The sequence below is a fragment of the Amphiura filiformis genome, chromosome 13 (assembly GCF_039555335.1).
Source record: "Amphiura filiformis chromosome 13, Afil_fr2py, whole genome shotgun sequence".
Classification (NCBI taxonomy): domain Eukaryota; kingdom Metazoa; phylum Echinodermata; class Ophiuroidea; order Amphilepidida; family Amphiuridae; genus Amphiura; species Amphiura filiformis.
The window spans coordinates 10,657,280-10,679,820 of record NC_092640.1 but is presented as its reverse complement, the minus strand read 5'-3'; the positions used below and the strand labels follow the sequence as shown (position 1 = coordinate 10,679,820).

At 35.9% G+C, this 22,541-nt stretch overlaps 1 protein-coding gene and 1 long non-coding RNA gene across 2 annotated transcripts in view; one reads left to right on the top strand and one right to left on the bottom strand.

Annotated features, from left to right (window-relative positions):
- Positions 1–22,541, bottom strand: part of LOC140167995 (ubiquitin-like modifier-activating enzyme 5) — a 111,435-nt gene that overhangs the window by 76,766 nt on the left and 12,128 nt on the right. The window lies entirely within an intron of this gene.
- LOC140167195 (uncharacterized) lies at positions 142–2,564 on the top strand. The gene is made up of 3 exons (XR_011860993.1): positions 142–344; positions 931–1,204; positions 1,838–2,564. It is a non-coding gene; the product is annotated as an uncharacterized lncRNA (long non-coding RNA).

Below are 22,541 nucleotides of genomic sequence, written 5' to 3'. Positions count from 1 at the left end.
TTGATTAAATAAAAACATGTTTCTATGATGTACAGCTAAAAAGTGGTCTATACAAATGTATGTCAGAACTTGCATTTTGAATAATTAACCTTTTAATCTCTATACCATTGCAATTCGTAACCATTTTAATATTTATTGCAATTTGAGCAATTAGCGGCCTTTTAAAATTCAATCTTTCTTTACCATTGCGATTCGTAACCATTTATTTATTCATATAGATCTTCATTGGATAAAGTTTGAATTTGTGTATTGGAACAAGAACCCTGCGAAGTAACACCACTACAAATCTGCAATGTGACGTTAGCACAAAGTTGACTCTGATACCACTCCTAACAAGACTACAGGTTAGTAAACCAGGTTAAATAAGTTGCCTAATTGAAGCCCTAAGCTGCAGAAATTCCCAAGTCGTATTTTTGGCAAAATGGAGTTGTTAGCAGTTTTAATGTTGCAGGATCAGAAAATATAATGTAAACTTTTTTAAAAACCAAATTCAAAAATTTTACATACTTTTTAGGGGGGTAACTTCAACTTTGGTATCATCACCGATCCAAGCTGCAGAAATGCTTTTAGAAGTCCATCAGTGTTTTTAATCGTTTTACCTAACTGCCTATTCATTTCAATTAAAAAACAGACTTGTAATGAATATCAATGTATAATTTATATTTAACATATAATATTCAAACTGGTTTTAAATTACAAAATAAGCTGTTCTTTAGCTATCTACAGTATTTGATGACTGGTGAGAATTGGGAGTTCGATTTAGAGGTACTTAAATCAAAGAATAATTCATATAAACTAACAAACAAAATGTTTACAACTGTGACTAAATTATCCATGATGGTGACAAGTAAATATCGAGTTATCAGTAACGAAAGTGCAATAACCTTGAGACAATTTTTAATTACTTAAAAATTATTGCTCATTTCACAGCATCCCAATGTGTCACATGTCTCCACTTTGAGCATGAGAAATAAAAAAATGAGAGAGCGAACCAACCTACACCATCAAGACTCTGCAAAACCACGTCAAGGGATCCCTGAAGAAGATCCAGATGGAGACTCCACAACTCTTCAGCCAGTTTGTCTACACCCTCCACAAACGTAACAACAAGTCCACCCATGAGCTGTATGTATGAAAGAGCCATCACATACCCATTGTACTACGAGAGTTGCCAGAATAATGAGCCCAAGGTTAACCTGATCAAGTAAGTTTAAAAGTCAACTTTACAGTTCAAAGGTCAAACTGTTAAGATAATCGCATCTAAAACTGATAGAGCCATCAGTTGAAAGGTGAACTAATAAGATAGAAGCTTGTTACAATAATCTCATCAAGAGCAATCAAATGCCCATTGTACAATGAGAGTGGCCAGAATAATGAACATGATAAAGTTGAGGATGTCAAGAAATTAGTAACTACTAGTATATTTTCAGTAGTATATGCAAAGACAAAGTTCCAAAACCCCAATAGGTATGTACAATCATAGACTGATCTGTGCATGTCTTGGGTACTAATAACTCATTCTTTACAAAGTGAAATCAAATTTTGATCAATGTTTGTGAAATATAGGTTTTTAAACCATGTCATTAGGAGGTCTCACCATTAGGCATATACCATTAGGCATATACTGTCAGCTTGATAGGTTTACACTTGAACATTGAGTTGTTTAAAACAATTTACTTAAATAGAAACAAAATATAGAGAATTAAATTTTACTCTCTATTCCACTATAAAGTCTATGGTACTTTAGTCCATAGGAAATACTTTAGAAGAAGTAAATGTACCACAAGTGCAAAATTGCATACGCATTATACTCCTGATACTTATATTCCTGATACAGGACCTTCGTTACGATACCCTTGTCCAGTGCGGCACCTAGTAATGCTTCCGTACCATCAACACTGTCATCATCAGTGGTAAGGTCATCAAGCCAGTCGTCGACTTTGTCATTTACACCATGGTCATGCGTGACTACATGTATCCAATTGTGACACTGCTTCAAAAGAGTCTACGTATTGCCTTCTATATCTGCACCCAGTCAACTTTCTTACCACTTAACATCATGATCAACAACTACTGGAACAAAAATGAGGAATTATTCAGGATGCAGCACAGAGTAAGGAAGTATAAGTGAAAATCATTTATTTCTAATACAGGTATAATTGTACCAGCAGACATATGCTGTTAGAAGTCAGAAGTCACCTCTGCTAGTGCCTTGACAATATGAAGTGTATAATACAAAGTGTGTATAAGCATGTTTGTATCGTTCATTAGCATTACAGGTTCACATTAAGGTATAATAGAACATTCATTTTTTTAATGAGCCCTGATAGAGCCAAAAACAAAAATGTTTCATTTTCATGGGAGAAAATTTCGTCAGTACCTTAGAGGCGCTTGCAAATAGCAGGAGTTTTCCTGAAGTTCTTCATGATTTTTATTTCCTACCCTCTAAGAATGTAGTACATCATGATATACAAAATTTTTAAAAATCAAAAACTTATTAATATCGATATATATATATATATAAATTTATCAAATTAATTGCAAATTAATGAATTGGAGCAAAATTACTTGACAGAGCAAAATAACCCAAATTTACCCTACAAATATTTATTATTGTTGAAAATTATTAATTAAGACTTCAACACTACTTGTTCATTTCGCTTACCAGGAGCGCTTATTGCTGTTATTGTGTCAATCAAACAACTTGCAATCCTATTTTTCAGTTGAGTGTTTCCATTTTTGTTTCGCCTGATAAAGTAAGAGACTATGTAATCACTTTTTCATATAGCTGAATGTATGTGTGGCGGGGTGTGTGTGTGGTTGTATAGGTGACATTTTTGGTTAATGTTTTGGTTATCTTCGGACGATTTATTTGGGACCGCTGTGCCTATTTTTTACTTTTGCTACCCAAAGTAACCACTACCACCGATTTACGAACCTGTTCTGTCACATGACATCGCGTCATGTGACAATCCAGATCAATAAAATCAATTCCATCAGTTTGAAAAACGTTGTGTCCGAGCTCATATAAGTGAACAATTTTAGTTGTGTGTTATGGTTTAAACTCTACCAAAAAGTAATCACGAAAGCAGGTGGTCGTAAAAGACTCGTGATTCGAGAACCGCCTTGCCTTGTTCCATATTGTGTTTCCTGTCTTATATCGTCTATAATTAAAACAATCAAATTATTCACTCCAGTTAAAATATGGGAAGCAAAAACGTACAACAATACCCCATAAGATAGTATATACTTCCAGTTATATTTGCCACTATATAACCATGTTTTTGTGCACCATCTAAAACGTTTTTGGTGACAAATTTTACTTAAAGGCTCATTCAGTGATCCCAGTGAAAGTGTAAAAAAAGCGAAATTGTATATAAATTGCCTAAAAGTGAAAGATATAAGTCAACAAAATTGTAATTAACATTTTTCAAATGAAACATTTGGTTAAAAAACAAAGAAAACAGCAGTATTGACAATGTTGAAGCCCTATTCAAATACATAATTTCTCTTTTGAAGTACAGAAATTACAGATTCATGTAAAATGTCTTATTTGGTCTTTAATACCACAGCCTTTGACTTAACCACTAGCAGGCTATGTTAACACATCTATGACACTAACAAAGGTACCAAAATCTTAAATTTTGAAAAAATTTACGGTCCTTCAGATGAGCAAATCACTGAATAGGCATTGTACTCATGTACTCAAAAATAGGTATAAAAAGTGAATAAATCAAAAATAGGGATGACAAAGGTCTAAATCAAAAATAGGTATAAAAAGCGAATAAATAAAAAAACGGTTAACAAAGGTCTGTAAATCAAATTTAGGTATAATATAAAAAAGTGAATACATCTAAAATAGGGATAAGAAAGGTCTCTAAATCAAAAATAGTTATAAAATAGTGATGATATCAAAAGTAGGGATAAGAAAGATCTCTAAATCAAATACGGTATAAAAAAGTGAATAAATCAAAAGTAGGGATAACAAAAGTCTCTACTTCTAGGTATGAAAAAAGTGACTAAATCAAAAATAGGGATAAGAAAGATCTCTAAATCAAATAGGTATAAAAAAGTAAATAAATCTAAAATCCATGGTCTTTAAATCAAATAGGTATAAAATAGTGAATAAATCAAAAGTAGGGATAAGAAAGATCTCTAAATCAAATTAGGTAAAAAAAAAGTGAATAAATCAAAAGTAGGGATAAAAAGTGAATAAATCAGAAATAGGGTTAACATTAAGGTCTGTAAATCAAAAATAGGTATAAAAAAGTGAATAAATAAAAAATAGGGATAAGACAGATCTCTAAATCAAAAATAGGTATAAGAAGGTCTCTAAATCTAGATATGAAAAAGTGACTAAATCAAAAATAGGGATAATAAAGATCTCTAAATCAAAAATAGGCATAACAAAGGTCTCTGAATTAAAAATAGCTATAAAAAGTGAATAAATCAAAAATAGAGCTAACAAAGGTCTCTAAATCAAAAATAGGTATAAAAAAGTGAATAAATCAAAAATAGAGGTAACAAAGGTCTCTAAATCAAAAACAAGTATGAAAAAATTAATAAATCAAAAATAGGTATAACAATGGTCTCCAAGTCAAAATAGGTATGAAAAAGTGAATAAATCAAACAGAGATAACAAAGGTCTGAATCAAAATAGGTATAAAAAGTGAATAAATCAAAAATAGGGTTAACATTAAGGTCTCTAAATCCAAAATAGGTATAAAAAGTGAATAATCAAAAATAGGGATGACAAAGGTCTCAATCAAAAATAGGTATAAAAAGTGAATAAATCAAAAATATGAATAACGAAGGTCGTTTTATCAAAAATGGATAAGAAAGGTCTTTATATCAAAAATAGGTATAAAAAAGTGAATAAATCAAAATAGGTATAAAAAGTGAATAAATCAAAAATATAAATAACAAAGGTCGTTTTTATCAAAAATATGTATAAAAAAGTGAATAAATCAAAAATAGGGTTAGCAAAGGTCTCTAAATCAAAAATAGGTATAAAAAAAGTTTATAAATCTAAAATAGGGAAAGGGGTATAAAAAGGTCTTTAAAAAGTGAATAAATCAAAATAGGTATAAAAAAGTGAATAAATCAAAAATAGGGATAACAAAGGTCTCTACATCAAATAAGTATAAAAAAGAGGATAAATCAAAAATAGGGATAAGAAAGGTCTCTAAATCAAGAATAGATATGAAAAAGTGAATAAATCAAAAATAGGTATAACAAAGGTCTCTAAATCTAGGTATGAAAAAGTGACTAAATCAAAAATAGGGATAAGAAAGATCTCTAAATCAAAAATGGGTATAAAAGAGTCAATCAATCAAAACTACGAAGGTCTCTAAATTAAATAGGTAGGTATAAAAAAAGTGAATAAATCAAAAATAGGGTTAACAAAGGTCTCTACATCGAATAGGTATAAAGAAAGTGAATAAATCTAAAATAGGTATAACAAAGGTCTTTAAATCAAATTGGTATAAATAGTGAATAAATCTCAAATAGGGATAAAAGGTCTCTAAATCAAAAAATAGGTATGAACAAGTGAATAAATCAAAAAAAGTCTCTACTTCTAGGTATGAAAAAGTGACTAAATCTAAAATAGGGATAAGAAAGGTCTTTAAATCAAATAGGTATAAAATAGTGAATAAATCAAAAGTAGGGATAAGAAAGATCTCTAAATCAAATAAGGTATAAAAAGTGAATAAATTAAAATAGGGATTACAAAGGTCTTTAAATCAAATAGGTATGAAATAGTGAACAAATCTAAAATAAGTATAACAAAGGTCTTTAAATCAAATAGGGATAAAAAAGGTCTCTAAATCAAAAAATAGGTATGAACAAGTGAATAAATCAAAAATAGGTATAACAAAAGTCTCTACTTCTAGGTATGAAAAAGTGACTAAATCTAAAATAGGGATAAGAAAGGTCTTTAAATCAAATAGGTATAAAAAAAGTGAATAAATCAAAGTAGGGATAAGAACTCTAAATCAAATAAGGTATAAAAAGTGAATAAATCAAAATAGGGATAACAAAGGTCTAAATCAAAATAGGTATAAAAAGTGAATAAATCAGAAATAGGGTTAACATTAAGGTCTGTAAATCACAAATAGGTATAAAAAAAAGTGAATAAATAAAAAATAAGTATAACAAAGGTCTCTAAATAAAAAAAAGGGTATAAAAAGTGAATAAATCAAAAATAGGGATAAGAAAAGTCTCTAAATCAAAAATAGGTATGAAAAAGTGAATAAATCAAAAGTAGGTATAACTAAGGTCTCTAAATCAAAAATAGGTATAACAAAGGTCTCTAAATCTAGGTATCAAAAAGTAACTAAATCAAAAATAGGAATAAGAAAGATCTCTAAATCAAAAATATGTATAAAAAAGTGAATAAATCAAAAATAGAGCTAACAAAGGGCTTTTGAAATAGGTATGAAAAAGTGAATAATTAAAAAATAGGTTAACAAAGGTCTCCAAGTCGAAAATAGGTATAAAAAAGTGAATAAATCAAAAATAGGTATAATAAAGATCTCTAAATCAAAAATAGGTATGAAAAAGTGAAGGTTAACAAAGGTCAAAAATAGTATAAAAAGGAATAAACAAAAATAGGGATAAAGAAAAGTCGAAATCAAAAATAGTATAAAAAAAGTCAATAAATCAAAAATATGTATAAAAAGTGAATAAATCAAAAATAGGGATGACAAAGATCTAAATCAAAAATAGGTGTAAAAAGTGAATAAATAAAAAAAACGGTTAACAAAGGTCTGTAAATCAAATTTAGGTATAAAAAAGTGAGTACATCTAAAATAGGGATAAGAAAGGTCTCTAAACAAAAATAGGTATAAAAAGTAAATAAATCAAATCAAAAATAGGGATAAGAAAGGTCTTTAAATCAAAAATAGGTATAAAAAGTGAATAATCAAAAATAGGGATGACAAAGGTCTCTGAATCAAAAATGGGTATAAAAAAGTCAATAAATCAAAAATAGTAATAACAAAGGTCTCTAAATCAAAAACAGGTATCAAAAGGGGAATAAATCAAAAATAGGGATACGACATCGACAGATCTCTAAATCAAAAATGGGTATAAAAAAGTCAATAGATCCAAAATAGGAATAACAAAAGTCTCTAAATCAAAAATAGGTTTAAAAAAGTGAATAAATCAAAAAATTGAGCTAACAAAGGTCTCTGAATCAAAAATAGATATGAAAAAGTGAATGAATCAAAAATAGGGACAAGAAAGATATTTAAATCAAAAAAAATGGGTGTAGAAAAAGTCAAATCAAAAATAAGTTTAAAAAGTAAATAAATCAAAAATAGGGATAACAAAGGTCGAATGAAATAGGTATACAAAAATGAATAAATTAAAAATAGGGATAAGAAAGGTCTTTAAAACAAAAATAAATCAAAAGTATAAAAAAGTGAATAAATCAAAAATAGGTATAACAAAGGTTTCTAAATCAAATAGGTATAAAAAATTAATAAATCAAAAATAGGGATAAACAAAGGTCAAGATCAAAAATGGGTATGAAAAAGTGAATAAATCAACAATAGGGATAACGAAGATCTTGCATCATTGCCCTATGACGAGTTCATATCCTGCGCACTTATCTAATTCAATTCAATGTCTCCTTTTATATTTTTCTGCATCATTTGACAATGCAGAACAACCACCTTTCTACAACCTGATTCTTATTTTGAGCAGCGAATAGGCTTCAAATTTCAGTATCATTATGAGTAACAGTTTGGCTGTCATTTTGACTTCCATTCTGAGAACCATGTACATTGTGGGCTAAAATTTGACTGCCAGTTTAGTGACATTTTCAGTACCACAAAAACAAGGGTTTTTAAAGTTGCACAAACACCAAATTTTTTATACTCCATGAAAAAGTATCCAAAAACACTTAAAACAAAAGGCATTTTTTAAAGACACTAAAGCTAAATTAAAAAAATAAAGCAGTGGATATATAGAAAATTTGTTCTGTTTATTTTGATACCTCATCCCCTTTGCACAGTATTTTTCTGAGGCCTGAGAGTATATCAGACACACAAAATTGCATTCTGAATACGAGGACGATATCAAATAATTCAGATTTTATGAAATTCGCAATATAATAGTACTAATTTTATGGCAAATTATTAAAAACTTATATTTTTAGGTTTTGAGAAAAATGTATATAATCAATATGAAAGGAAAAAATATTCACATGATACGGCTTTTCTTCCCAGCTACATATCATTAGATTTATACAATTTACTTCGAAGACTGTTAAATGTCAAAAATGTCAATTTTTTAACAATTTGCCATAAAAATTGTATTAAAAATCACAATTATTATTTGATATCGGAAGGACATTCCTCGTATTCAGAATGCAAATTGGTGTTTATGATGTGCTCTCAGCTCCCACAAAAAATATGTGAAAACGTCGCTATCCGAGCCCTTAACCAAAATGTTTACCCAATTGTTAAGTTAACCCTTGGCCTTTGATTTCTTTTGTTGATTTGTCTCAAATGCTTTGACCAAAGCCAGTAAATACAGACTGAAGCTCACTTGACCATCAATCTTTCATATTGAGAGTCTGTACTATCCTTAGGGGTCATTGTTATATGCACGTTTGCTTCTCATATTAAAACCACTCGAGCAATATAGGTCAAAACTTGCAAACATATTGTTTTAATGATATCCATCTATAAAGATAGAAAACACAATATGAATTCCAAGATCCAATCTGTTCAGCCACCAAAGATCATTCCTTCCATCCTCAGCTTAGTTATGCAATGCTCTACCTGGTTCAATTACCTCCAACCAGAATCGACTAAGCTTCAAGCGCGCCAACCCATCAGCGCTATGGCACTGATAACACCTGTTAATGCCTTGAATAGTTCAGACATTAAAAAATATCTGACCACCCCCCATTAAATACATCAAAAGCAAAATAAATACAAAAGTATGTTCCTCTTTTCTATCTTCCTCTCTGTCCAATAAACTACAAGTTTACCAGGCACAATTTCAAAAGGTTTTTTAGGTCGTCCGAAGGAAAAGACCTTATGGCATCACTAGTCGTGTCTGTGTCATTATGTTTGTGTGTGTCCGTCAACAATTTGCTATTGCAACCATTATTATGTTTTGGTGGATCCAAGTGTGTGAAAATATTGAATCCAAAACATAATGATAAAATTCGATGCTTTACGCCCAATACTGTGAGTTTTAAAATATTGGACGAGATGTAATTTTAAAACTCATTTCAGTTCAAAATTGCCACAAAAGTAGAAATTTTTGTAATTTTAGGTGTTTACTGGTTGTATCAATTTTGATGATACAAACATCCAAACTATAATACTAATAATAGTGTATATTTTATATCAAATACCTTCAAGTTACTTTATTAAGTAAACACATTGGCTAACAAACAAAAAAGCCCAAGCAACCGACCCTACCTGATTGGCCCGTATATTTTTGTTTTGGTCACCTTAACAGTTATCCAATGTGTAAAAGGTAAAAGACCATCACCATCCCCATCACAAATATGTGTTGTAATGTTAAATACATACTTACCATGTAAATTATGTTATATGTAAACTTGGAAACTATTTTATGTCATTAGGCTAGCAATTTGTGTACTGATTAAGAAGGTTATCCAATGTGTGAAAAGACAACCTTACTATCTATATTATGTACATTATGTAATTTTAAGGAGTTTTTTATGCCATTAGGCTAGTCATATACATCTGATTTAAAAGAATATTATTCAATGTGTAGAAAAACAACCTTTAACTACCATCTACATTGTATTATGTAATTATTTTTTGAAAAGTTTTTATACTATTAGGCTAGTCATTATATGTAATTAAAAAACAAACTTAACCAATGTGTGCAAAAACAATTACACCATCTAGATTATGTTATATAATGTTAGGAAATGACATTAGGCTATAGTCATTTACATCTAGCCAATGTATGGGAAAAAGCCTTACCATCTAAATATGTTATGTAATATTGAGAAGTCTTATATCATAAGGCACCCCTCCCTCCCCAAAAAACGTTTCTCATTATAAATAGGAATATCTCTTTGCCCTATTTGTCGCGACTCTACAGTGATACTTCCATTTATGGATATTTCTGTGTTGCTTATTTTCTGTTTCATGTGACAGCTGTTACATCTGAATTTGGAATCTGTAGCCGCATCTTCCGGCACATTCATTATCTTGTTGCAAGTTGCCGATACACAATATTTTAGGGGTATTCATGTCACGAAGTACCATATTCGGTTGAGTTTAAAACAATAATGAATGACAATACAAGATTTTTTTGTTATTTGTATGTTTAAGCAGTTAATGTTAATGCAATTACAAAGTTTTGAGCATCATGATATTCTCTTTTTTAAAACTACTGGCCCTCATAATTGCTCAAAAAGGCCGACGAGTAGTATTTAGCAGTACGTGTGGCACGAATTGCCAGTTTTGGTCTGTTTTATGGAAGTAAATCCAAGACATCTTTTGCTATTTGTATGTTAAACTAGTTATTGTTGATGCAATTACAAAGACTGAGTATCAAGAAACACTTTATTTTGAAAATACACCTTTGTAAACTTTGAGGGCTCTTGAGCTACCTCTAAATCATATTCAATATTTTTTTCATCCAGGATGGTATTTCAGACTTTTGAAAAATAAAAACCACCCTAATGTGCATCTTCCTTTTTAGCTTCTTTTAGACCAAAATTAATCCCACTTTGATCTAATTTACATGTAGCATTAAAATTGCAAATTGTTGTGCGCATTACACAAATTAGTCCCCAAACAAAAAAATCTGGTGTCGTATATATGCAATATCAATAATATGTATAAAAATGATAAATATGTTTGACATTTAAGAAAAGATATGTATAAACAGAGAAGATGAGAAGTATTATGTAATTATTTATGGGTCATAGAAAAAAAATTAGATTAGAAGACTATAAGAATAAGTAGTTGTTAGCCTTTCTGATAATATACTAAATGTTATTTAACTATTTGATAACAATATCAGACCATATAAGGCAATAAAACAATAGCTTAATCTCATAAAAATGTGTATTTGTATACAAAATAAATATATAATATGTATAATATTTTAGTTCAAAATATCTTTGGTTAGTCAGTCAAAATCAAGAAAAATCGTTCAATGATCAAATAACGGTTATTAGACCAAATGGGTATTAGACCAAATGGTTATTAAAGAAATATTAGACCAAATGGTTATTAGACTATATGGTTAGTAGACATACCGGTCATTAGACCAAACAATATTAGACTATATGGACATTAGACTATATGATTATTAGACTAAGTAGCAATTAGCCTTTCAGGTAATAGACCAATTGAATATAGACTAAACGGGAATTAGATGAAATGGTATTAGACCAAATGGCAATAGACCATCTTTATTATACCTAATTTTAATATTTGTACTATATATTTTATATCTTAAATTGTTTTATTTCTCTTTTAATTGTTAATAATAATGAATCAATGTATGAATGATCAATAAATGTTGCCAATTATATCTGTCAAATTGGAAGTATTTTCTTTTCAGTTGTTTCTATCTGGTGAAAACACAGTATTCAAAAAAATATTCGTTCATGTAGCACCCTTTTATGAAAACGTTCATGAGGTAACTTTCGTTCAAAATTGCTCGGAAATGGTTACAAACAACACTATCATGTTCTTTTAGTCATAAATATTAAGAAATAAAAATTATACTTTGACATATTTATACTACTAAAATATTTGGGACATGGGTAGGTGCTGGGAAAAGCATGTTGACCGACTTTTTACAATTTCTTTATTTTAAGTGCTACGAGAGTGTAACCTACATTAAATTAAAACTTGTGACTTGGACTTTCATATTTACACATTTTCCGCCCAATTGGGCGACTTTTTACAATATCTTTATTTTAAGGCCTCAGCAAAATAAGGACTGTAAGTTTGGGTACACCGATAACATGCGGGTATAGCCGTATTTGTGTACAAATATATAGCCTTCTAGTTATACCCGCATGCGAAGCATGGACGGGTATATTGTTATCCTTTGGTTTCTTATACCCGCATGCGAAGCATGGACGGGTATATTGTTATCCTTTGGTTTCTTCTCCTTCTCCTTCTCCATCAAACACATCATTCTGTCAAGGCTAGCGCTAAAACTACAAAGGCCCTGGGGCCCATATGTGGTACACTCAAGGGTCCTACCCGTAGAAGTGCCTTTTGCCCATCTTGGCCCCAGAGGTCAAGGTCACGGGCCCCAGGGGCCCAAATGTGAAAATACAAAGCACGCCGTTTCTCATCAAATGAAGCAGCCTCAGGGCCCTCAGTTGGTACACTGATAGCCTTAGGGGCACTCTATATTTACAAATATACAAGAGCCCTATATGTTATATATTATGGGCCCCAGGGGCCCAAATGTTTCAATATGGTGCAACAGATTGACAAGCCTAGCTCTAAAAGTACAAGATCACTAGGGCTCATACATGGCATATGTATGGGCCCTAAGTTGTAGATGTGCCTTTTGCCCGTTTTGGCCCCAGATTTACAAGGCTAGGGGCCCCAGGGACCAAAATGTTAAAACAAAGGGCCGGCCGTTTCTCAGCAAATAAAGTAGCTACAGGGTTCAGATTTGGTACACAGGTAGGTCTTTAGTATTATATTGTCAAATGTATGTATAACCCCCATATGTCACATAATATGGGCCCCAAGGCCCTAAATGCTAAAACATAGGGCCGGCCGTTACTCAGTAAATAAAGCAGCTACAATGCCCAGCTTGAGTTTACTGATAGCACTTGAGAATTATACTTCAACATAATGTACATGAGCCTTATAAGTAAAAAATATGGGCCCCAGGGCCCCACATGTTAAAACAAAGGGCCGGCCGTTTCTCATCAATTAAAGCAGCTTTAGGGCTCAGAGTTTGTACACAGATTGCACCTGAGAATTACATTGTTATATGTACATATGAGCCCCATATACCACATAATATGGGCCCCAGGGCCCCAAATGCTAAAACATAGGGCCAGCCATTACTCAGTAAATAAAGCAGCTACAGGGTTCAGATTTGGTACACAGATAGGTCTTTGGTATTATATTGTCATATGTATATATAATCCCCATATGTCACATAATATGGGCCCCAGGGCCCCAAACGCTAAAACATAGGGCCGGCCGTTACTCAGTAAATAAAGCAGCTACAATGCCCAGCTTGAGTCTACTGATAGCACTTGAGAATCATACTTTAACATATGTACATGAGCCCCATAAGTCATATATATTGGGCCCCAGGGCCCCAAATGTTAAAACAAAGGGCCGGCCGTTTCTCATCAAAGAAAGCAGCTTCCGGGCTCAGAATATGTACACAGATAGCACCTGAGAAGTATATTGTTACTAACACCCACACACCCATCCACCCCACACACGTAGGACTAAACAGACAGATCGTATTATCATAATTGGAAATACCAGCGTGAAGCGTTAAGGCTGTTCCAGTTAAATTACATACCCATTGGCTGTTCCATTTAATTTACATACTCCCTCTGAAATGGCCCCCAAAAGGCTGTTCCGTATAATTTACATACTCCCTCTGAAATGGCTGTTCCATTTAATTTACATACTCCCTCTGGAATAGTTTCCCTGAATCATATTGCATAGCCTCACTGTGAGTAAGAGAGACTATTACCAATTGGCTGTTCCATTTAATTTACATACTCCCTCTGAAATGTCCCCAAAAAAGGCTGTTCCGTTTAATTTACATACTCCCTCTGAAATGGCTGTTCCATCTAATTTACATACTCCCTCTGGAAAAGGGGACTTTTTACAATTTCTTTATTTTAAGTGCTACGATAGTGCAACCTACATTCAATTAAAGCTTGTGACTTGGACTTTCACTTTTTACACATTTTCTGCCCAATTGGGCGACTTTTTACAATTTCTTTATTTTAAGTCCTCAGCAAATAAGGACTGTAAGTTTGGGTAGACCGATAACATGCGGGTATAGCCGTATTTGTGTACAAATATATAGCCTTCTAGTTCTCCTTCTTCTTCTTCTCCTCCTTCTCCTTCTCCTCCATCAAACACATCATTCTGCCAAGGCTAGCGCTAAAACTACAAAGGCCCTGGGGCCCATATGTGGTACACTTATGGGCCCTACCCCTGTAGAAGTGCCTTTTGCCCATCTTGGCCCCAGAGGTCAAGGTCACGGGCCCCAGGGGCCCAAATGTGAAAATACAAAGCACGCCGTTTCTCATCAAATGAAGCAGCCTCGGGGCTCTCAGTTGGTACACTGATAGCCCTAGGGGCACTCTATATTTACAAATATACAAGAGCCCCATATGTTATATATTATGGGCCCCAGGGGCCCAAATGTTACAATATGGTGCAACAGATTGACAAGCCTAGCTCTAAAAGTACAAGATCACTAGGGCTCATACATGGCATATGTATGGGCCCTAAGTTGTAGATGTGCCTTTTGCCCGTTTTGGCCCCAGATTTACAAGGCTAGGGGCCCCAGGGGCCAAAATGTTAAAACAAAGGGCCGGCCGTTTCTCAGCAAATAAAGTAGCTACAGGGTTCAGATTTGGTACACAGGTAGGTCTTTAGTATTGTATTGTCAAATGTATGTATAACCCCATATGTCACATAATATGGGCCCCAAGGCCCCAAACGCTAAAACATAGGGCCGGCCGTTACTCAGTAAATAAAGCAGCTACAATGCCCAGCTTGAGTTTACTGATAGCACTTGAGAATTATACTTCAACATATGTACATGAGCCTCATAAGTAAAAAAATATGGGCCCCAGGGCCCCACATGTTAAAACAAAGGGCCGGCCGTTTCTCATCAGTTAAAGCAGCTTTAGGGCTCAGAGTTTGTACACAGATTGCACCTGAGAATTTCATTGTTATATGTACATATGAGCCCCATATACCACATAATATGGGCCCCAGGGCCCCAAATGCTAAAACATAGGGCCAGCCATTACTCAGTAAATAAAGCAGCTACAGGGTTCAGATTTGGTACACAGATAGGTCTTTAGTATTATATTGTCATATGTATATATAATCCCCATATGTCACATAATATGGGCCCCAGGGCCCCAAACGCTAAAACATAGGGCCGGCCGTTACTCAGTATATAAAGCAGCTACAATGCCCAGCTTGAGTCTACTGATAGCACTTGAGAATCATACTTTAACATATGTACATGAGCCCCATAAGTCATATATATTGGGCCCCAGGGCCCCAAATGTTAAAACAAAGGGCCGGCCGTTTCTCATCAAAGAAAGCAGCTTCCGGGCTCAGAATATGTACACAGATAGCACCTGAGAAGTATATTGTTACTAACACCCACACGCCCATCCACCCCACACACGTAGGACTAAACAGACAGATCGTATTATCATAATACCAGCGTGAAGCGTTAAGGCTGTTCCAGTTAAATTACATACCCATTGGCTGTTCCATTTAATTTACATACTCCCTCTGAAATGGCCCCAAAAGGCTGTTCCGTATAATTTACATACTCCCTCTGAAATGGCTGTTCCATTTAATTTACATACTCCCTCTGGAATAGTTTCCCCTGAATCATATTGCATAGCCTCACTGTGAGTAAGAGAGACTGACAACAGCACCCTATGGAGAATAAGAGAGACGACTCCCCTGTGAGGGGACTTTTTACAATTTCTTTATTTTAAGTGCTACGACAGTGCAACCTACATTCAATTAAAGCTTGTGACTTGGACTTTCACTTTTTATACATTTTCTGCCCAATTGGGCGACTTTTTACAATTTCTTTATTTTAGCCCTCAGCAAATAAGGACTGTAAGTTTGGGTACATGCGGGTATAGCCGTATTTGTGTACAAATATATAGCCTTCTAGTTATACCCGCATGCAATAGCATGCAGGGTATCTTCCCATCCTGTGGTTTCTCCTTCTCCTTCTCCTCCTCCTTCTCCATCAAACACATCATTCTGTCAAGGCTAGCGCTAAAACTACAAAGGCCCTGGGGCCCATATGTGGTACACTTATGGGCCCTACCCCGTAGAAGTGCCTTTTGCCCATCTTGGCCCCAGAGGTCGAAGGTCACGGGCCCCAGGGGCCCAACTGTGAAAATACAAAGCATGCCGTTTCTCATCAAATGAAGCAGCCTCAGGGCCCTGAGTTGGTACACTGATAGCCCTAGGGGCACTCTATATTTACAAATATACAAGAGCCCCATATGTTATATATTATGGGCCCCAGGGCCCAAATGTTACAATATGGTGCAACAGATTGACAAGCCTAGCTCCAAAAGTACAAGATCACTAGGGCTCATACATGGCATATGTATGGGCCCTAAGTTTTAGATGTGCCTTTTGCCCATTTTGGCCCCAGATGTACAAGGCTAGGGGCCCCAGGGGCCAAAATGTTAAAACAAAGGGCCGGCCGTTTCTCAGCAAATAAAGTAGCTACAGGGTTCAGATTTGGTACACAGATAGGTCTTTAGTATTATATTGTCAAATGTATGTATACCCCCCATATAACACATAATATGGGCCCCAGGGCCCCACATGTTAAAACAAAGGGCCGGCCGTTACTCTGTAAATAAAGCAGCTTTAGGGCTCAGAGTTAGTACACAGATTGCACCTGAAAATCACATTGTTATATGTACATGTGAGCCCCATATATTACATTATATGGGCCCCAGGGCCCCAAAACGCTAAAACATAGGGCCGGCCGTTACTCAGTAAATAAAGCAGCTACAGTACCCAGCTTGAGTCTACTGATAGCACTAGAGAATTAAACTTCAACATATGTCCATGGGCCTCATAAGTCAAATATTATGGGCCCCATGGCCCCAAATGTTAAAACAAAGGGCCGGCTGTTTCTCATCAAATCAAGCAGCTTCCGGGCTCAGAATTTGTACACAGTAGCACCTGAGAATTATATTGTTATTAACACCCACATACCCCCCCACCCTACACATGTAGGACTAAACAGACATATCCGTATTATAATTATTAATATAATGATTGGAAATACCAGCGTGAAGCGTTAAGGCTGCTCCAGTTAAATTACATACCCATTGGCTGTTCTATTTAATTTACGTACTCCCACTGAAATGGTCCCAAAATAGGCTGTTCCGTTTAATTTAAATACTCCCTCTAACTTGGCTGTTCCGTTTAATTTACATACTCCCTCTGGAATAGTTTCCCCTAATCATAAGAGAGACTGACAACAGCAATCTATGGAGAGACAACTCCCCTGGCAGGGGACTTTTTACAAGTTCTTTTTTTTAAGTGCTACGAGAGTGCAACCTGCATTAAATTAAAGCTTGTGACTTGGACTTTCAATTTTTACACTTTTTTTTACGACTTTTTACAATTTCTATATTTTAAGTCCTCAGCAATTTGTACACAGATAGCACCTGAGAATTATATTGTTACTAACACCCACCCATCCACCCCACACACGTAGGACTAAACAGACAGACCGTATTATATCATAATTGGAAATACCAGCGTGAAGCGTTAAGGCTGTTCCAGTTAAATTACATACCCATTGGCTGTTCCATTTAATTTACATACGCCCTCTGAAATGGCCCCAAAAAAGGCTGTTCCGTTTAATTTACATACTCCCTCTGAATTGGCTGTTCCGTTTAATTTACATACTCCCTCTGGAATAGTTTCCCCTAATCATATTGTATAGCCTCGCTGTGAGTAAGACTAGAGAGACTGACAACAGCAACCTATGGAGAGTAAGAGAGACGACTCCCCTGGGAGGGGACTTTTTACTATTTCTTTATTTTAAGTGCTACGACAGTGCAACCTACATTCAATTAAAGCTTGTGACTTGGACTTTCACTTTTTACATTTTCTGCCCAATTGGGCGACTTTTTACACTTTCTTTATTTAAGTCCTCAGCAAATAAGGACTGTAAGTTTGGGTACACCGATAACATGCGGGTATAGCCGTATTTGTGTACAAATATATAGCCTTCTAGTTATACCCGCATGCGAAGCATGAACGGGTATATTGCCATTCTATGGTTTCTTCTCCTTCTTCTCTTCCTCCATCAAACACAACATTCTGTCAAGGCTAGCGCTAAAACTACAAGGGCCACAGGGCCCATATGTGGTACACTTATGTGCCCTACCCCGTAGATTTATCCTTTGCCCATCTTGGCCCCAGAGGTCAAAGGTCACGGGCCCCAGGGGCCCAAATGTAAAAATACAAAGCATGCCGTTTCTCATCAAATTAAGCAGCCTCAGGGCCCTAAGTTGGTACACTGATAGCCCCAGGGGTACTCTATATATACAAGTATACATGAGCCCCATATGTCATATATTATGGGCCCCAGGGCCCCAAATATTAAAATAGGGGTAATAGATTGACAGAGCTAGCGCTAAAACTACAAGGGCCCCAGGGCACATATGTGGTACACTTATGGGCCCTACCCAGTAGATTTATCCTTTACACATCTTGGCCCCAGAGGTCAAGGTCACGGGCCCCAGGGGCCCAAATGTAAAAAAATACAAAGTATGCTGTTTCTCATTAAATGAAGCAGCCTGGGGCCCTGAGTTGGTACACTGATAGAGCCAGGGGTACTCTATATATACAAGTATACATGAGTCCCATATGTCATATATTATGGGCCCCAGGGCCCCAAATGTTAAAATAAAGGGCAACAGATTAACAAGGCTAGCTATAAAACTACAAGGGCACTAGGGCTCATATGTGGCACATGTATGGGCCCTAAGTTGTAATGTGTCTTCTGCCCATTTTGGCCCCAGATGTTTAAGGCTAGGGGCCCCAGAGGCCCAAATGTTAAAACAAAGGGCCGGTCGTTTCTCAGCAAATAAAGTAGCTACAGGGTTTAGCTTTGGTACACTAATAGGTCTTCAGCATTATATTGTTATATATATATATATGAACCCCATGTGTCACATAATATGGGCCCCAGGGCCCCAAACGCTAAAACATAGGGCCGGTCGTTACTTAGTAAATAAAGCAGCTACAATGTCCAGCTTGAGTCTGCTGATAGCACTTGAGAATTATATTTCAACATATGCACATGAGCCCCATAAGTCAAATATTATGGGCCCCAGGCCCCAAATGTTAAAGCAAAGGGCCGGCCATTTTTCACCAAAGCTCAAAGTTTGTACACAGACTGCACCTGAGAATTATATTGTTATATGTACATATGAGCCCCATATGTCATATAATATGGGCCCAGGGCCCCAAACGCTAAAACATAGGGCCAGCCGTTACTCAGTAAATAAAGCAGCTACAGTGCCCAGCTTAAGTCTACTGATAGCACTTGAGAATTATACTTCAACATGTGTACATGAGCCTCATAAATCAAATATTATGGGCCAGGGCCCCAAATGTTAAAAAGGGCTGTCCGTTTATCATCAAATAAAGCAACTTCAGGGCTTGGAGTTTGTACACAGATTGCACCTGCGAATTATATTGTTAATAACACCCACCCCATCCCATTCACAGACAATTGCGTAATTATAATAATATAGATGACAGAAACTTTAAGGCTGTTCCAGTTAAATTACATACCCATTGGCTGTTCTATTTAATTTACATACTCCCTCTGAAATGGCCACAAAATAGGCTGTTCCATTTAATTTACATACTCCCTCTGAAATGGCTGTTCCATTTAATTTACATACTCCCTCTAGAATAGAATAGCTTTCCCCCAAATTGCATATTGTGAATTTCAATAGCGTATTAGGCCTATAATAATTATAGATGATGATAATTGGAAATACCATGTGTGAAGCGTTAAGGCTGTTCCATTCAAATTACATACCTTTGGCTGTTCCATTTAATTTACACACTCCCTCTGAAATGATCCAAAAAAAGCTGTTCCATTTAATTTACATACTCCCTCTGAAATGGCTGTTCCATTTAATTTACATACTCTCTCTGGAATAGCTTTCCCCTAATCAAATTGCACATTGTGAATTTCAATCTATCAAATTGCATAGCTTCACTGTGAATTAGAGAGACTGACAACAGCAACCTAAGTCCTCAGCAAATAAGGACTGTAAGTTTGTGTAAACCGATAACATGCGGGTATAGCCGTATTTGTGTACAAATATATAGCCTTCTAGTTTGGTTTCTTCTCCTTCTTCTTCTCCTCCTCCTTCTCCATCAAACACATCATTCTGTCAAGGCTAGCGCTAAAACTACAAAGGCCCTGGGGCCCACATGTGGTACACTTATGGGCCCTACCCCGTAGAAGTGCCTTTTGCCCATCTTGGCCCCAGAGGTCAAGGTCACGGGCCCCAGGGGCCCAAATGTGAAAAATACAAAGCACGCCGTTTCTCATCAAATGAAGCAGCCTCAGGGCCCTCAGTTGGTACACTGATAGCCCTAGGGGCACTCTATATTTACAAATATACAAGAGCCCCATATGTTATATATTATGGGCCCCAGGGGCCCAAATGTTACAATATGGTGCAACAGATTGACAAGCCTAGCTCTAAAAGTACAAGATCACTAGGGCTCATACATGGCATATGTATGGGCCCTAAGTTGTAGATGTGCCTTTTGCCCGTTTTGGCCCCAGATTTACAAGGCTAGGGGCCCCAGGGGCCAAAATGTTAAAACAAAGGGCCGGCCGTTTCTCAGCAAATAAAGTAGCTACAGGGTTCAGATTTGGTACACAGGTAGGTCTTTAGTATTATATTGTCAAATGTATGTATAACCCCATATGTCACATAATATGGGCCCCAAGGCCCCAAACGCTAAAACATATGGTTGGCCGTTACTCAGTAAATAAAGCAGCTACAATGCCCAGCTTGAGTTTACTGATAGCACTTGAGAATTATACTTCAACATTATGTACATGAGCCTCATAAGTAAAAAAATATGGGCCCCAGGGCCCCACATGTTAAAACAAAGGGCCGGCCGTTTCTCATCAATTAAAGCAGCTTTAGGGCTCAGAGTTTGTACACAGATTGCACCTGAGAATTACATTGTTATATGTACATATGAGCCCCATATACCACATAATATGGGCCCCAGGGCCCCAAATGCTAAAACATAGGGCCAGCCATTACTCAGTAAATAAAGCAGCTACATGGTTCAGATTTGGTACACAGATAGGTCTTTAGTATTATATTGTCATATGTATATATAATCCCCATATGTCACATAATATGGGCCCCAGGGCCCCAAACGCTAAAACATAGGGCCGGCGTTACTCAGTAAATAAAGCAGCTACAATGCCCAGCTTGAGTCTACTGATAGCACGTGAGAATCATACTTTAACATATGTACATGAGCCCCATAAGTCATATATATTGGGCCCCAGGGCCCCAAATGTAAAAAAACAAAGGGCCGGCCGTTTCTCATCAAAGAAAGCAGCTTCCGTGCTCAGAATATGTACACAGATAGCACCTGAGAAGTATATTGTTACTAACACCCACACACCCATCCTCCCCACACACGTAGGACTAAACAGACAGATCGTATTATCATAATTGGAAATACCAGCGTGAAGCGTTAAGGCTGTTCCAGTTAAATTACATACCCATTGGCTGTTCCATTTAATTTACATACTCCCTCTGAAATGGCCCCCAAAAGGCTGTTCCGTATAATTTACATACTCCCTCTGAAATGGCTGTTCCATTTAATTTACATACTCCCTCTGGAATAGTTTCCCCTGAATCATATTGCATAGCCTCACTGTGAGTAAGAGAGACTATTACCAATTGGCTGTTCCATTTAATTTACATACTCCCTCTGAAATGTCCCCAAAAAGGCTGTTCCGTTTAATTTACATACTCCCTCTGAAATGGCTGTTCCATCTAATTTACATACTCCCTCTGGAAAAGGGGACTTTTTACAATTTCTTTATTTTAAGTGCTACGATAGTGCAACCTACATTCAATTAAAGCTTGTGACTTGGACTTTCACTTTTTACACATTTTCTGCCCAATTGGGCGACTTTTTACAATTTCTTTATTTTAAGTCCTCAGCAAATAAGGACTGTAAGTTTGGGTAGACCGATAACATGCGGGTATAGCCGTATTTGTGTACAAATATATAGCCTTCTAGTTCTCCTTATACCCGCATGCGAAGCATGGACGGGTATATTGCCATCCTGTGGTTTCATCTCCTTCTCCTTCTCCTCCTTCTCCTCCTTCTCCTCCTTCTCCTCCTTCTCCTCCTATCAAACACATCATTCTGTCAAGGCTAGCGCTAAAACTACAAGGGCCCCAGGGCCCATATGTGGTACACTTATGGGCCATATCCCGTAGAAGTGCCTTTTGCCCATCTTGGCCCCAGAGGTCAAAGGTCACGGGCCCCAGGGGCCCAAATGTGAAATACAAAGCACGCCATTTCTCATCACATGAAGCAGCCTCAGGACCCTGAGTTGGTACACTGATAGCCCTAGGGGTGCTCTATATTTACAAATATACAAGAGCCCCATATGTTATATATTATGGGCCCCAGGGGCCCAAATGTTAAAATATGGTGCAACAGATTGTCAAGCCTAGCTCTAAAAGTACAAGA